Genomic DNA, 15,583 nt, shown 5'->3' on the forward strand with positions numbered 1-15,583 from the left:
ACTCTTTCGAAAGGCGATTACCGAGTAATCAAGAGACAGCACGGCCCTGAGAGGTCGGCTTCAAGCTGTGTTGGAATCCCCTAAATGCCGCGATGCCGTTCTTGAGATCATCTTCGTCATGATACTCCAGAGGATAGAAGTGCCGGTCAACCGAGATCATGTACCTCGCTAGGCTCTCCTTCTTCACCAGATCCATGTCCTGCAATATGTTGCGCAGGATCAATGACAAGGTCCTAGCCAAGTAGTCATTTAACTTATGGAGCTTGAGCTCGTTCACAAGGTGATGGTGCATTGGAATGAGGAGTCCTCACTGTCTTCCTGGGAATATATTTTCATTTCCTACGTCTCAGCAAGGCAACGGAATTGCACTAAAGATGTTCTTCTCGCCATCATAAGCAGTCATGGATAAAGGAAATTCCATAAGGTTGTCAGAGAATAACTTATCCTAGATTTGAGATAGAGTGGCTTTTGATAGCCTCACGAGATGGTCGTGCCTTGCGGGCTCTTTGGGCTTGATGTCGACATCGTATTGCCTTACGATGGTTTCGGGATTGAAAGTGATGGGAAAGTTGTTGACAAGAAGCCTGACATGCCGAGCAGCCAACGAGCCACCTTTATCAAGGCGTGACGGGGCAAATCTTATCCCCATTTCCTAGGGAAACTAGATTAAACTCCCTTTAATCAAGATGCCACGATGAGCATGTTCTCAAATGTTGCTAAATTGACTAAGCTACTAGAGGATATCAATAATCGTGCTTGCAAAGTCGGGAGATGGCATCCTCAATTCCTTCTTTGGTGTCATGCGTAGAAGGCACGTCGGCCACCTGAAAAATAAAATGGCATAAATGATCGTCGTGGTGCGGAAGCACCACCAAACTCGTCTTTTCCCAGAGATAGACGTCAATGGGGGTCCTATAAAGAATGTGCCACTAGGGACAGTGGACACAACAGTTGTGCATCCCTTTGAATTTGACTTCTATCTGTGTAGCCACTATGGTGGCCCTCGGACGAGCAGGAGCTTGAGAGCAGTCCATGGCCGGCGACTCCACCGGTGGGGGTTAGCCTAATCAAGGTACCAGTGGCTACGGCGAGGGAGGAGCCGAGGTCAAGCTAGATATGAGCTACAGTACCAAAGGGATAGGGGGAAGAGAGCGAGAAAAACTTATGTTTGTATTTTCGTTTATTCCAAGTCAATGTCTATGTGTCAAGTTCTAATTGGATATGGAGAAAAACACCTCACATCATCAACTGACGTGGCACTTTGAAACTACCTAATATTTTCTCATTGAATCAATAAGCAAACAAATAGATACATATTAGGGATGACTGATTCCTAGGTGCTTAGATTTCAGATTTGAAACTTAGAACCTAAAAACGGCTGGGATTTTTTTTTCATATTATAGTATATAAAATTTGCATAAGTCAAACATGAATGCATTTCTTTCTACTTGAGGATAATTTGCCAAACATATTCAATTTCAACGGATATTTATTTAAAAGAAATAATAAAAGAACTTATTTAGAGACTTAAAGTTAGGGGTAAACCGGTTTGATTCCAAATTCTACCATAGAATAGACCTTGTAAGTTACAAGATTGCAAGTAGAACCGGCAGGTTCAAGATATGGTTAAGGAACCGAATTGGTCAAGATAGATGCCAATCCTTTGGAACCAAGAACCGAACCGATCCCTACGTGGACCAACATTGAACCGAGCGGTTGCTCACCCCTAATAAATATAGGAGCACATCTTTCACCTTTAATATAATTACAGGATAATCATCCGGAGTTCCCCAAACTTTTCCTCGTTGTTCGATATGGTTCATAAATTTTTTTCTTCACTCGAGTCCAATCAACTCCATGTTGTCTTTCAGTTAAAGAAATTCAACGACGTTTGATGACGTGGATGATGACGCTATTAACCGTAAATGATGGCATCAATGTGGATTCTCTTGTGAGTCTTTTCACTCTTTAGAGTGCACACATGTACAGCCACCTAGCCCCTGCCACCATTGTCCACCGATGCCAACGACACGAACTCCCCCGCCGCTGCCAAACTCGACCATTGCTAGCCTCACCAATCTCTGATGATCCACTTGCGGGGATGGCGATGATGATGCAAGATTTAGTATGACATGGCGATCAGCATGTCGGTCAATTCATAGTGAAAGATGGTCCGAAAGATAATTGAGTGTGTGGTCTCATTGGTCAGCCCAACGACGATATACTTCTGTTTGGTCTTGCGGCGGGTCACGGTGACCTTCATCCCCTTCAACGCCTGCTCGACTTCCCTCGTGTACCTTGCAAATTGGCCAATGATGAATTCACGTATGTGCTCCTTAACGAAATCGACAACCAACACTCTTTCGGAAGGCCATTACCGAGTAATCAAGAGACAGCGGAAGGCCCTGGGAGGTCAACTTCAAGCTGTGTTGGAATCCCCCGAATGCCGAGACACTGCACTTGAGGTCATATTCCTCATGATACTCGAGAGGAAATAAGTGTCGTGCCTTGCAGGGTTCTCCTTCGTCACTAGATCCATGCCTTACAATATGTCAGCGGGATCGATGACAAGTTTCAGCCAAGTAGTCCTTCAACTTATGGAGCTTAAGTCCGTTCACAATTATCTTTCGGACCGTGAATTTTGAGATAGAGTAAAGTTTGATAGCCTCACGGGATGGCCGTGCCTCGCGGACGCCTCGGGCTTGATGTCGACATCGTAGTGCCTTACGATGGTTCGGGATTGAAAGTGATGGGACAGCTATGGACAATAAGCTGACAGCGATCATCCAAACTGTCTATTGCGGTATCTACTTTTTTTCTAGTTGTTAGTAAACCCATGTGCGTAGGCATTTACATTATCATATAACATTCGCATTTGGAACATGCATTAGAAATCCTAGCAAACAAAATTATAAGAAGTCTTCATACATATATAATCGCCGTACAATGTCTAAAATGAACAAAAGTTCAAGTTAACAACTAACAATTAGGTGCAAGTACTTTAAGTAGAAACCATTTTTCCAGTCGTAAAGAAGAATTTTGTGAGCGCTACAATCGCATATATTCGCATTTGAAAATAAATGCTATGATATCTTATATGATTATTAGAAAATGAGATTATCGCATATTATAAACTAGTTAAAAACATATTATTGAGAAAGTACATAGGGAAATAGAAAATATATACTATTCACAACAAAGAAGGTAAGATATCCGTAAAAATGGAAGATCTTTTACATCGTGCGGTGGAAAGTTAAGTACAATACTTTATCCAATAAATACTAATATAATATGAACATTCAAATAAAAAGCATTAAACTTAGGGCAAATACCACAAAAAATCACAAAATACACTTATGACAAATTTATCCTAACTAATTTTTTGACTACCAAAAACCTTAAACTAGCACACATGTGACAATTTTACCCTCCTTTGGTTTCCGATAAATTTTACCGTCAAATTGTTTAGTTGGATGACACGTGGCAATTGACGAGTATACCAATTTGGGATTTTACCCTTCGTTTGTCACAAGTGTACCATTTTGTGATTTTTGTGATGTTAATCCAATTTAACGGAGGGTAAATTTATCACAAATATACTAGTTTTGGGTTGGGTCGAAAAATTAGTTTGGAATAAATTTATCATAGATGTACCTGTTTACGATTTTTTTATCGTCAAAAAATTAATTTGGGATAAATTTGTCACAAGTGTACCAATTTGGGATTTTCATGATATTAACCTTAAACTTAAGATACCTTACCAAAAAAAAAACCTTAAACTTAAGATCAAATAGTAATGTAACCGTTGATATTACTGATAAATTCTTTTCCTTTGTTGATTAATATCAAACCGGTATAAATTTATACAAAAATGTTTATGCGTTTTATGTGGTTTGATTATATTGTGTTACCTCAATCAAATTTGAATGAGTAAATTCCATAATGCAATGCACCAGCCTTTAACTAGTAAGACAATAGTTACTAGGTTGGGATTTAAACGAACAGGTCAGAAAGTGCTAGAGTATATAAAGGCATCCACATTATAAGTAACAAAGGACGCTCCATTCATAGTATTTTCTTAAAATGCATATTAGACATCGGAACTTTTCAAGTTTGATTCGTTCGGAAAGACTTAGGGGTGAGCAGTTCCCGGTCCGGTTTGGTCCCACCCAAGAACCGGGAACCGGACCGGGAGGACCGGTTCCCATTTTCTAGGACCGAGGACCGGACCGGTTAGTCCTAGGACCGTGGACCAGACCGGACCAATGGTCCGGTCCGATTCCAATGGAACCGATCACGTACTTTTAAATTAGGCTTTTTATTTTAAATAAATAAATGTATTTATTTTTCTATTTTCAAATGGAACCAATCACGTTCCAATGGAACCATCCTTAAAAAAATTGGTAAAGGCAAGAGGGAATAGATTAGGCTTTCTTTTTTTCTTCAAAAAATTTAAAAAGTAAATATATATTTATCGGTCCGGTCCGGTCGGTTCCCACCCTAGAACCGGGAATCGGATCGCCCGGAAACCGGTTCCACTTTTAGGAACCGAAAACCGGACCGATACTCTCGAGAACCGGACCAAACCGGCCGTTCCGGTCCGATCCGGTCCCGATTCGGGCGGTCCATCATGCTCACCCCTAGAAAGACTATCCTAGAAAGAGTAAACTGAATGGGTAACACAATAATCTCTAGATTACGAAAACCAGCATAATAGGCAATTAAACGAAGAAGGTAGAAAATGGTCGAGCATTGAGAAGGCATCCCCCATTATCAGTAAAACATTGATAAAATTGCTCATTTAATTTTTTGCAAACCGGATATCACTTGCAAAAGATACCATTTTGACCTTAAAAGAACGCCTCGCGTTGTAACCTTTAATCACCACGAAGTGACTTGGGCACAAATAACCTAGGAAAAAAACAAAGCAAAAAGACAATGACCAGATCCGCTATTCCTCCAAAGCACACGATGAGCATTAATCCTACCAGGATTATGAAAATAAACTTCCCCAATGAATCGCTAAGAATCTTAAATAAATTGGCTAGAATTCTTGAGGACATTCTGTCTTCACTTGAAGGTGTTAGGCTCGTGTCTAGAGGTCCTGAGGACATTCTATCTTCTCCATGTAGAAGAATGTATAGGAGACTTTCTGGAGTTGCCACTGCTTCTCCTCCATAAAAGAAGTTCATTAAGGGTTGGCCTTCTTTCAACGGGCGAAAGGCCGACGGAGCTATCGAGCAATGTCAGCATGACAGAGCCATTGTCGATTGCTTAGTCGTGCTAACATTGCTCCACTAGGCTTTCACTGTCTTTGAACTTCTTTTCTGGCAGAGAGGTAATGGCAATATCCCGAAAGTCTCCTATGCTTTTTTTTTAGATGGAGAAGATGGAATGTCCTCGGGACTTCTTCTAGACACCGGAGACTATGACCTTCAAATGAAGAACATCATGTTCTCTACATCAACATGCAGCTTGCAGAATCGCTCTTCATTCGAACCAATCTGACGTAGCGTTCAGCGAGTAATTCAAGCAAAACTTTGCTTAGAGAAAGAAATCTCGAAATTCAATATTGATGATAATAATGTTATCTCCAAAACAAACCCTAAACACCCTTTTATAGGGGTTAAACCTAATTACAATAGGAAACCTAATCATAATAGGAAAGTTACCTAATCTGAATTGGAAATCTAATCATAATAGTAAAGTTAATAAGCATCAAATAGCAAAATTACAAAAACGACCCTTAAAATTAACTCACAAAAAAATACTAAAATAATAGAAAAAAACATCTAATCGCATCACCGTTTCGCTTTCTGTTTGGACTTCTGTTTGTCCAATCGGTCCAGAAACGCACCACTAATAAATTCCGCATCATTCTCCTCCACTTGAAAAAAACTCGTCCTCGAGTTAAAATCAGGATCTGGATATAACGGCTCTGTGGACTCATGAAACGGTGACAAATCAGCAACATTAAAAGTGTTGGATATGCCCATGCTATGTGGAAGGTCTATAACATAAACATTATCGTTGATCTTCTTGCTGACAGCGTAAGGTCCATACTTCTTTAGCTGTAATTTACCGTAAGATCCAACTGGTAATCGCTCTTTACGAAGAAAAACCATGACTAGATCACCTACCGCAAATATCTGCTTTCGCCTGTGCTTACCTGCTGCAGCTTTATACTTCTGATTAGCTTCCTCTAGCTTCTGTTTGACTTCATGATGCACTTCCACAATCTGTTTAGCCATATGATCCGCCGCTACACTTTTATCCGCTTGCTTAGGCAACTGTACCAAATCCAGAATATGCTGAGGCGCCTTTGTATAAACAACAGAAAAAGGCGACCTGCCAATAGAACTATGAACTGCATTATTATAAGCAAACTCTGCTTGTGATAAAGCAACATCCCATTGCTTCGGCTTATCTCCACAAATGCTTCGAATCAAGTTTCCCAGAGTTCTATTAACCACCTCTGTTTGCCCATCAGTCTGCGGGTGAGCTGTGCTACTGAAATTCAAAGATGAATCAAACAGTTTCCATAAAGTCCGCCAAAAATGCCCTAGAAATTTACTATCCCTATCTGAGGTAATAGACTTGGGCACACCATGCAAACAAACCACTTCCTTAAAGAATAATCTGGCCACACTTACTGCATCAGAAGTTTTCCTACAAGGATTGAAGTGCACCATCTTGGAAAATCTGCCAACCACAACGAAAACAGAATCCATGCCTCTTTGTGTCCGTGGTAAACCAAGCACAAAATCCATGGACAAATCTTCTCATATATTATTAGGAACAGGTAAAGGCATATACAGACCTGTATTATTAGATTGACCCTTAGCAGTCTGGCAAACATAACACTTTTGTACGTACCTACTGACATCTCTACGCAACTGGGGCCAGTAAAATCGCTCCCGGACTACAGTAATAGTTTTATCACGACCCAGGTGTGCAGCTAATCCTCCATCATGTAAATCACGAATTATCTTCTCTCGTAATGATGTCCGAGGAAGGCAAAGCTAATTGCCACGCATTAAATAGCCATCATGCACATAAAATTCTTGCACAGGTTGACCAGCAGCACATGACTCCCAAATTTGCCCAAAGTCATCATCATCTGCATAACAGTCTTTCAGTTGCTCGAACCCCAAGATATCTTGGCTTAACGTAATCAACAAGCCAGCTCTCCTACTCAATGCATCTGCTACGACATTATGCACACCTTACTTGTGCTGTAATCTAAAAGGAAATTTTTGTAAAAATTGACACAATCCCGCATGCATATCTTTGCTAATTCTCTTCTGACTATTCAAATACTTCAAAGCTTCATGATCAGAATAAAAGACGAATTATTTCTCAATCAGATAATGCTCTCAAGTCTTCAAAGCCCTTATGACAGAATAGAATTCTTTATCATAAGTGCTCCACTTCTGCCTTGCGTCACTGAGCTTCTCACTAAAATAGCAAACTGGTATGCGCTCTTGAAATAAAATAGCTCCTATACCCACTCCACTGGCATCACAGTTAACTTCAAACAGTTTATCAAAATCAGGTAAAGCAAGAACAGGTGCAGTACATAACTTCTCCTTCAGAATAGCAAAACTATTCTCTGCTTCCTCTTCTCATAGAAATTTGCCTTTCTTCATACATTCAATGATCGGGGCTGCGATAGTATTGAAATTCTTAATAAATCGCTGATAGAAAGTAGCCAACCCATGATAACTCCTAACGTCAGAAACTGTTTTAGGAGTCGGCCACTCTCTGATTGCTCATACCTTCGCCTCATCTACCTTTATTCCTTCAGCAGTAATAATAAATCCCAAGAATAACAGCTTATTAGTTAAAAAACTGCACTTCTTAAGATTAATATACAGCTTATTAATCTGTAAAGCTATCAATACCTCCCTTAAATGCATCAGATGATCCTCCTCAGTCTTACTATAAATCAGGATATCATCAAAATAAACTACAACAAATTTGCCAATAAAAGATTTCAGAACCTGATTCATAAGCCTCATGAAAGTACTTGGAGCATTGAAAAGTCCGAAAGGCATCATCAACCATTCGTACAACCCCTCCTTTGTTTTGAAAGCTGTCTTCCACTCATCTCTGGGTCGAATCCGAATCTAATGGTATCCATTCTTCAAATCCAGCTTCGAGAACCACTTAACACCGTGCAACCTATTCAGCATGTCATCCAATCTCGAAATTGGAAACTTGTAACCCATGGTTATTTTATTAATGGCCCTGCTATCTACACACATCCGCCAACTCCCATCTTTCTTAGGAGTCAACAAGGCCGGAACAGCACATGGACTCATGCTATTCTGAATGTGTCCCTTTCGCAACAACTCTTCCACCTTCTTTTTTAGAATCTCGCTCCTTTTTGGACTCATCCTGTAGTGCGGTAAATTTGACAGACTAGCACCAAGAATTAAGTCTATATGGTGCTGAATATCACGCATAGGCGACAACCCATCTGGAATCTCTTCAGGCATCAGTTCACTAAATTCCTTCAATAAAGGCCTGACTGCTTCAGGCTGCTCCTCCACTTGTAATTCAGCCTCAGTCTCAATTGCTTGTTTCACGACCAGCACGTGAATCTGTCGGGTCTCATTAACCTCAGCTTCAAATTTCCTCGTAAGGGTAAGGGAATTATTTTCAGCAGATTGTTTTCCTTTGTTCTTCAGTGGCAGCAACGTATACTTCACTCCATCCTTCATGAGGTTATACTGATTGCTCCTTCCCGAATGCTGAGCATCTACATCAAATTGCCACGGCCTCCCAAATAACACATGACATACATCCATGTCTACTACATTACAATACAGCTTATCATGATATTTTCCAAAGGAGAATGGAATTTTGTATCGTTCAGTCACCTGAATGTTTTCCGCTCCAGATTTAATCTATCCTAACGTATAGGGATTAGGATGCTTCTCCACGGGTATCCCCAGCTTCTTCACTGCCTCCTTCCCAATGATATTCTCCATACTTTCACTATCAATAACCACAGCAAATATCTTTCCCAGAATGGTGCACCTGGTTCGGAATAACTGATGGCGCTGCGAATCATCTTCCTGTTTTGGGGCCAACATCATTCTGCGCACCACACAGTTTACTTGCTCCTCTTCTTCATCTTCAAAATCATCGTCCTCACCATCCGGCGCACAGCAATATACATCCTCCTCCTCTTCTCTCGCTGCTACGTTGACGGTCTTTCTCTGAGGGCATTCATTAGATCGGTGCCCAGACTGATTACACCTGTAACACTTTATCGCAGCCGGTTTACAATAAGGGTTAGGGTTCGCAGTTTTCGATGCTTGCGTTCCCTTATCCCTCGGCTTGTTCATAGGGCGTTTTTCTACCGCTTTATCTTCCTGATTTCGCCCTATGTTAAAGCAATTATTGAAATTGCTCTTCTCTACCGAACTGCTCGAACTGCTACCTCAATAATTTTCGTAACCTCTTCTTCCCCTGTCTTGCTGCATCAATTCTGCCTTCATCGCCATATTCTTGGCTTCAGTTAAATTTCGCAGAAACTGCACTCCAATTTTATCTCGAATGAAGGGTTTCAAACCATCAAGATATCTGGCCACCTGCTGTCCCTCCGTCTTTGATAAATTATTCCGCTCCACCAATCTCATAAATTCGGCCGTATACTAATTCAAAGTCCGATTGCCCTGCTGGCAACGTTGGTACTGCTGGAACATAATCTGCTCATAGTCGGGTGGAAGGAATTCTTGCTTCAGCAGCCTCCTCATCCTAGTCCAAGTTCGAACTCTCTCTTTCCCTTCTCATTCCCTCCTATTCTGTAATCTCTCCCACTATGCAGACGCACCCCCCTTTAATCTACAGGCTACTAATTGCACCCTTTTCTCACCAGGGGTCTCCATATAATCGAAAAATCTATCTATATCAGCAAGCTAATCCAGAAATTCTTCTATACCCAGACTACCATTAAAATAAGGGATATCGACTTTCAATTTAAAGTCGTTACCTTCACGATCGTCATAGCGGCGTTGTCCATCTCTCCTATCATGCCTTCTCTGAAGTCCTCCCTGACGATTTTTGCCACCATAATCAGCACGTTCCTCATCAAAATTTTCAGTTTCTTCTTCTTCCAAACTCTCTGAAAACAGAGGGTTATTCTGCTTGCGGACAGGAACAGGCTTATCAACAGGATCACTGCGGACAAGATCTGCACCCGGCCTTCTGTCGTTCCGCCAATTCCGGTTCACATCAACGCCGAGACCTTCGAACCGATCTATTAACTCGTCAAATCATTCTTCGAAACGACGAAGACTTTGATTGAATCGTTGATCCAAGCGCTCCATTAAGCGCTGCTCCAAACGTTGCAGCGCGTCGTCCCCAAGGGTTGGGGCTCCAGTCTCTTGAGCATCGTCACGAAGACCACCGTCAGTCGTCATAGGCTTTGATACCACCTGACGCAGCGTTCAGCGAGTAATTCAAGCAAAACCTTGCTTAGAGAAAGAAATCTCGAAATTCAATATTGATGATAATAATGTTATCTCCAAAACAAACCCTAAACACCCTTTTATAGGGGTTAAACCTAATTACAATAGGAAACCTAATCATAATAGGAAAGTTACCTAATCTGAATTGGAAACCTAATCATAATAGGAAATCTAATCATAATAGGAAAGTTAATAAGCATCAAATAGCAAAATTACAAAAATGACCTTAAAATTAACTCATAAAAAAATACTAAAATAATAGGAAAAAAACATCTAATCGCATCACCGTTTCACTTTCCGTTTGAACTTTTGTTTGTCCAATCGGTCCAGAAACGCACCACTAATAAATTCCGCATCGCAATCGATGAGAACAACAAGGATGCCATTGAGGAGAATGAAGACGCCATTGAACTGGGAGAATGCTCCATCGCCGCTCCGTGATACAATCGCTAAACTTGTGTTCATCCCAGAGGACATGGTAATGGGTTGGCTTGCTCGTCCCGAGGCTGCCATAGCGGCTATACAGGTAGAAGTCAAATTCAAAGGGATGCACAACTGTTGGGTCCACAGTCCTGGTGGTACATTCTTTGTAGGACCCCGTCGATGTCTCTCTCCGAGCAAAGACGAGTTTGGTGGCTCTTCCACACCACGACGATCATTTATGCCATTTTTTTTTCAGGTGGCCAACGTCCCTTCTAGACATGACACAAAGAAGGAATTAAGGATGTCATCTCCCGACTCTGCAATCACGGTTGTTGACATCCTGTAGTAGCTCAATCAATCTAGCCACATTTGAAAACATGCTCATCATGGCATCTTGATAAAAGAGAGTTTAATCTAGTTTCCCTAGGAAATGGGGATAAGATTTGCCCCATCACGCCTTGATAAAGGTGGCTCGTTGGCTGCTCAGCACATCAGGCTTCTTGTCAACAACTTTCCCATCACTTTCAATCCCAAAACCATCATAAGGCACTACGTGTTGACATCAAGCCCGAGAAGCCCGCGAGGCACGGCCATCCCATGAGTCTATCAAAAGCCGCTCTATCTCAAATCAAGGAGAAGTTATTCTCTGACAATTGTATACAATTTCCTTTATACATGACCGTTTACGATGGCGAGAAGAACATCTTTAATACAATCCCACTACCTTGTTGGACGTACGAAGTGAAAATATTTTCTGGAGAAGATAGTAAGGACTCCTCATTCCGATGCACCGTCACCCTAGTGAACAAGATCAAGCTCTGTAAGTTAAAGGACTACTTGGCTAGGAACTTGTCATCGATCCTGCACAACATATTGCAAGGCAAGGAGAGTTTCTTCGGCACGAAGGCGATGTCTCTGTCCTAATTCCCCTTCGGGTACCTCTGCCCCTCGACCAACACGTAGATTTCCATTGGCACGTAATTTTTCTTCTTGTTCTTGCTGAAATCTAGGCAAGGAATGTCCTTGTACTTGAGCTCGATTTTGTACTTCTCTCAGAGGTTTTTCACCAAGTTTATCTCCTTCGTCCCTTGAATTTCTCGCAGCTGAATAATATTGAGCATGTGGTCTCATTGGTCAGCCCAACCACCATATACTTTGGTCTTGCGGTTGGTCACGATGACCTTCACCCCCTTCAACGCCCGCTTGACTTCCCTCATGTACCTTGCAAACTGGCTGGCCGATGTTGAATCCACGTATGTGCTTCTTAAGGAAATCGACGACCAACATCCTCTTTTGGAAAGCCATTACCGAATAATCACCAGACAACGCGAGGCCCTGAGAGGTCGACTTCAAGTTATGTTGGAATCCCTGAATGCTGTGACACCGCTCTTGAGATCATCTTCCTCATGATACTCCAAAGGATAGAAGTGTTGGCCAACCGAGATCATGTGCCTCCTTGGGTTCTCCTTCATCACCATATCCATGCCGTGCAATATGTCGCACGGGATCGATGACAAGTTCCTAGCCAAGTAGTCCTTCAACTTATGGAGCTTGAGCTCATTCACAAGGGTGATCGTGTATTGGAATGAAGAGTCCTCGCTGTCTTCCTCAGAAAATATTTTAACTTCGTACGTCCTGCAAGCCAGCGGAATTGCACTAAAGATGTTCTTCTCGCCATCATAGGCAGCAGTGCCTTGCGGGCTCCTCAGGCTTGATGTCGACATCGTATTGCCTTATGATGGTTTCAAGCACTACAAAAAAACATGTTTTTTGCGACGAAAAAATCGCAAAAATCCGTCACAAATCGATTTTGCGATGAATTTAGCGACGGAAAAAATTCCGTCGCTACTAGGTCGCCGCAAATTTTTGCGACGGAAAAAAAAATTCGTCGCAAAATTCGTGGCAAAATTCGTTGCGAAATTCGTCGCGAAATTCGTGGCAAAATTCGTGGCAAAATTCGTCGCAAAATTCGTGGCAAAATTCGTTGCAAAATCCGTTGCAAAATTCGTCGCAAAATCCGTCGCAAAATTAGCCACGAACTCTATTCGTCGCAAAATTTGTCGCAAATAATTCGTCGCAAATTAGCCACGAACTTTATTCGTTGCAAAATTCGTCGCAAAATTAGCCACGAACTTTATTCGTTGCAAAATTCGTCGCAAAATTGGCCACGAACTTTATTCGTCGCAAAATTTGTCGCAAAATTCGTCGCAAAATTCGTTGCAAAATTCGTCACAAAATGTATTGGACGGAAATTAGGCACGAACTTGATTCGTCGCTACTTATTCGTCGCAAATTAGCCACGAACTGTAATGGTCGCAAAATTCGTATGTAAATATTCGTCGCAAATTTTATAGCATTTCGGCCATCAAATCTTGTCCATATCAATTGCTACGCATTAATGAACATCATGTAATACATTGAAAATAATCAAACGACACGAGAAAACTGTAGATTCCGCTTCAGAAACAGAAAACAAACAAACCAGACACAAAGCCATATAATTGAAAAATGTAACCGAAGGAAAGATGCTAGTTCGCAAAAAATAATGATATATGCCAAGTTGCAAAGCCTGACACGATGATATTTGATGTACAATCTTATAATACATTCAAAACATTCATAAGAGACGGGACAACCATAGAGATGCTTAGAAAACGAAAAATCGACAAACCAGACACAAGATTGGGCAGCTGTGGTACTCGGCAGGACACCAAAAGCAGTCACTTTTGCGGACACCTAATGAAATATGGATACATAAACAAAGATATTCAATCAGTACAGAATATAAAAGAAGTGCTTATGCATGGATGTGAAACTAGGTATAAAAAAACAAGTAAGAGGGTTAGCAAAAAAACGTTTCAGGACGAACATCAATGTTCTTTCATATGAGTATGAGTCAACTTTGACATCCACTATAGTTTTTTCACCCTTGTAAACCGTATTTCTGTCACACAGGAAAAATTAGATCGTTGAACCTAGTTGTGAGAAAGTTGTGCACAAAAAGTAATTGTAGGGCAGGAACAAATTGGGTGAAACTGCACTTATGTCATAAAAGAGTGTGAAGCAAGCTTACCCCCGATTTTGGCAATTTTAACTAGAAAGGACCGAGAAAATCATTAGCATCATCATCAATGTCAGCATCATTGTGCTCATCACCTATTGGATTAGCAGGAGGTACAGGAGGAACCTGACCGCGATTGATGTTGACGTGTTGCATAACGATTTGCATTTGCTGTTTCAAGTCATTTATTTCTTCGTTCTTCTCTACAATTATATTTTTCAGTTGGTTCACTTCTTGGGTCAATTGCTCGTCATGTCGTGTCCTCCTTCGACCAGTCGCATTGGATGATGAAGTTCCAGCTTGATTCGGCATGAACATCCTTGACAAGGATCCCATCCCAAATATTTTTTCTTTTTTCACCCCACCCATTGCCTCCACCCATAATGCCATACTGTCAACTGATGGCTCACCCGCACTTGCAGAACCATCACTACCACTAGTATTGCCCATTAAAAGTTCATCATATTTTTCTTACATTAACAATATAGATGAAAATAAAATAACTTCATATATATATCTAATATAAATATTAAAAGCATTCACGATTTTCATTCTAGTTTCCATAAAGCCCAAAGTATAATCTTACATACCTTAATAGCTTTTGCTCGATCGCCAATCCATGTCTTATCTTTCTTTTGAAAGGTGCGTTCAAATGTAGCTGCAAATGTTGGTTCCATCCCCAATTCTTGTGCCTACAAAATGTAAACATATAAGTTATTGAATTAAATTAACTTATAACTTGTTTAACAGACTTACCAGTCGTTTGCGATGCTCCCCAATGTTGATACAGCCCTCAGCATATGTGGCAGACCCTTCACTAGAACTAGAAGAGCGATTCTTTTTATTCTGCTCACTGATTTGCTTACTCTTCTCAGTTTCCCAAATTCTGTTAATTTCCGCCCAATTGTCAACTGTAATGAAAGCCGGCTTCACTTTCCTGCTCTTCGCTCTATTCATCACATTTCGTATGTGATCACTGACTTTCTTCTGAAAAATTCTTCTCACTTCATTCTCGAGCTGGTCATCCCACCTGAACTTCCGCTGCAATCAATACAAGCAAAACTGAAAGTTATTATGATGGTCACATATCCATTACCATGCACCAGACAATTCGGCAATAGACTTTGTTAAGTTCATCTCGGGGAAAATATCTGGTCCCTTTAGTACCGAAAACTAAAGAGCTAATTTCGGTCCGTCTATATTATCATTCTTGACCATCAATATACTACACCGAACTTAGTTGGTAAGAAAATAGAATATCTAAAACTTAACTTGAACTCATTCCACCACAAATCTTTCACCTCTTGTGGAACACTTCTGTAATTAACATACTCCCCTCATCCAATAGTTTTTGACTATTTTATTCAGTTCCCTCACAACAAACGTAGCATCCGTGAATCTGCAAACATACGGATATTGTGCAACATCGACAATTCAGTTAACATCCATATCTAAAGCCATAAATATTACATATACTGAAAAAAATTGAAGTACTTGCGAATCTCCAAATGGGCATATCAGGAATCGGTTATCTTCTTGACCTTCGTTTCCGTCATTATGCGAATGTTGCGCTGAATAATAAAGTGGAACGGAAGGAGAGGGAGCCAAAGGAGATGGA

The 15,583-nt window shown here is 40.9% G+C and overlaps 1 pseudogene; it reads right to left on the reverse strand.

Moving 5' to 3' along the window:
* Positions 1–2,122: 2,122 nt before the first annotated feature.
* Positions 2,123–12,628, reverse strand: LOC115694291 (protein argonaute 2-like; annotated as a pseudogene).
* Between the last annotated feature and the right edge of the window lie 2,955 nt (positions 12,629–15,583).

This window comes from Syzygium oleosum, unplaced genomic scaffold (assembly GCF_021117445.2).
Source record: "Syzygium oleosum isolate NSW1041296 unplaced genomic scaffold, Sole_v2.1 Sole_v2.39, whole genome shotgun sequence".
NCBI lineage: Eukaryota > Viridiplantae > Streptophyta > Magnoliopsida > Myrtales > Myrtaceae > Syzygium > Syzygium oleosum.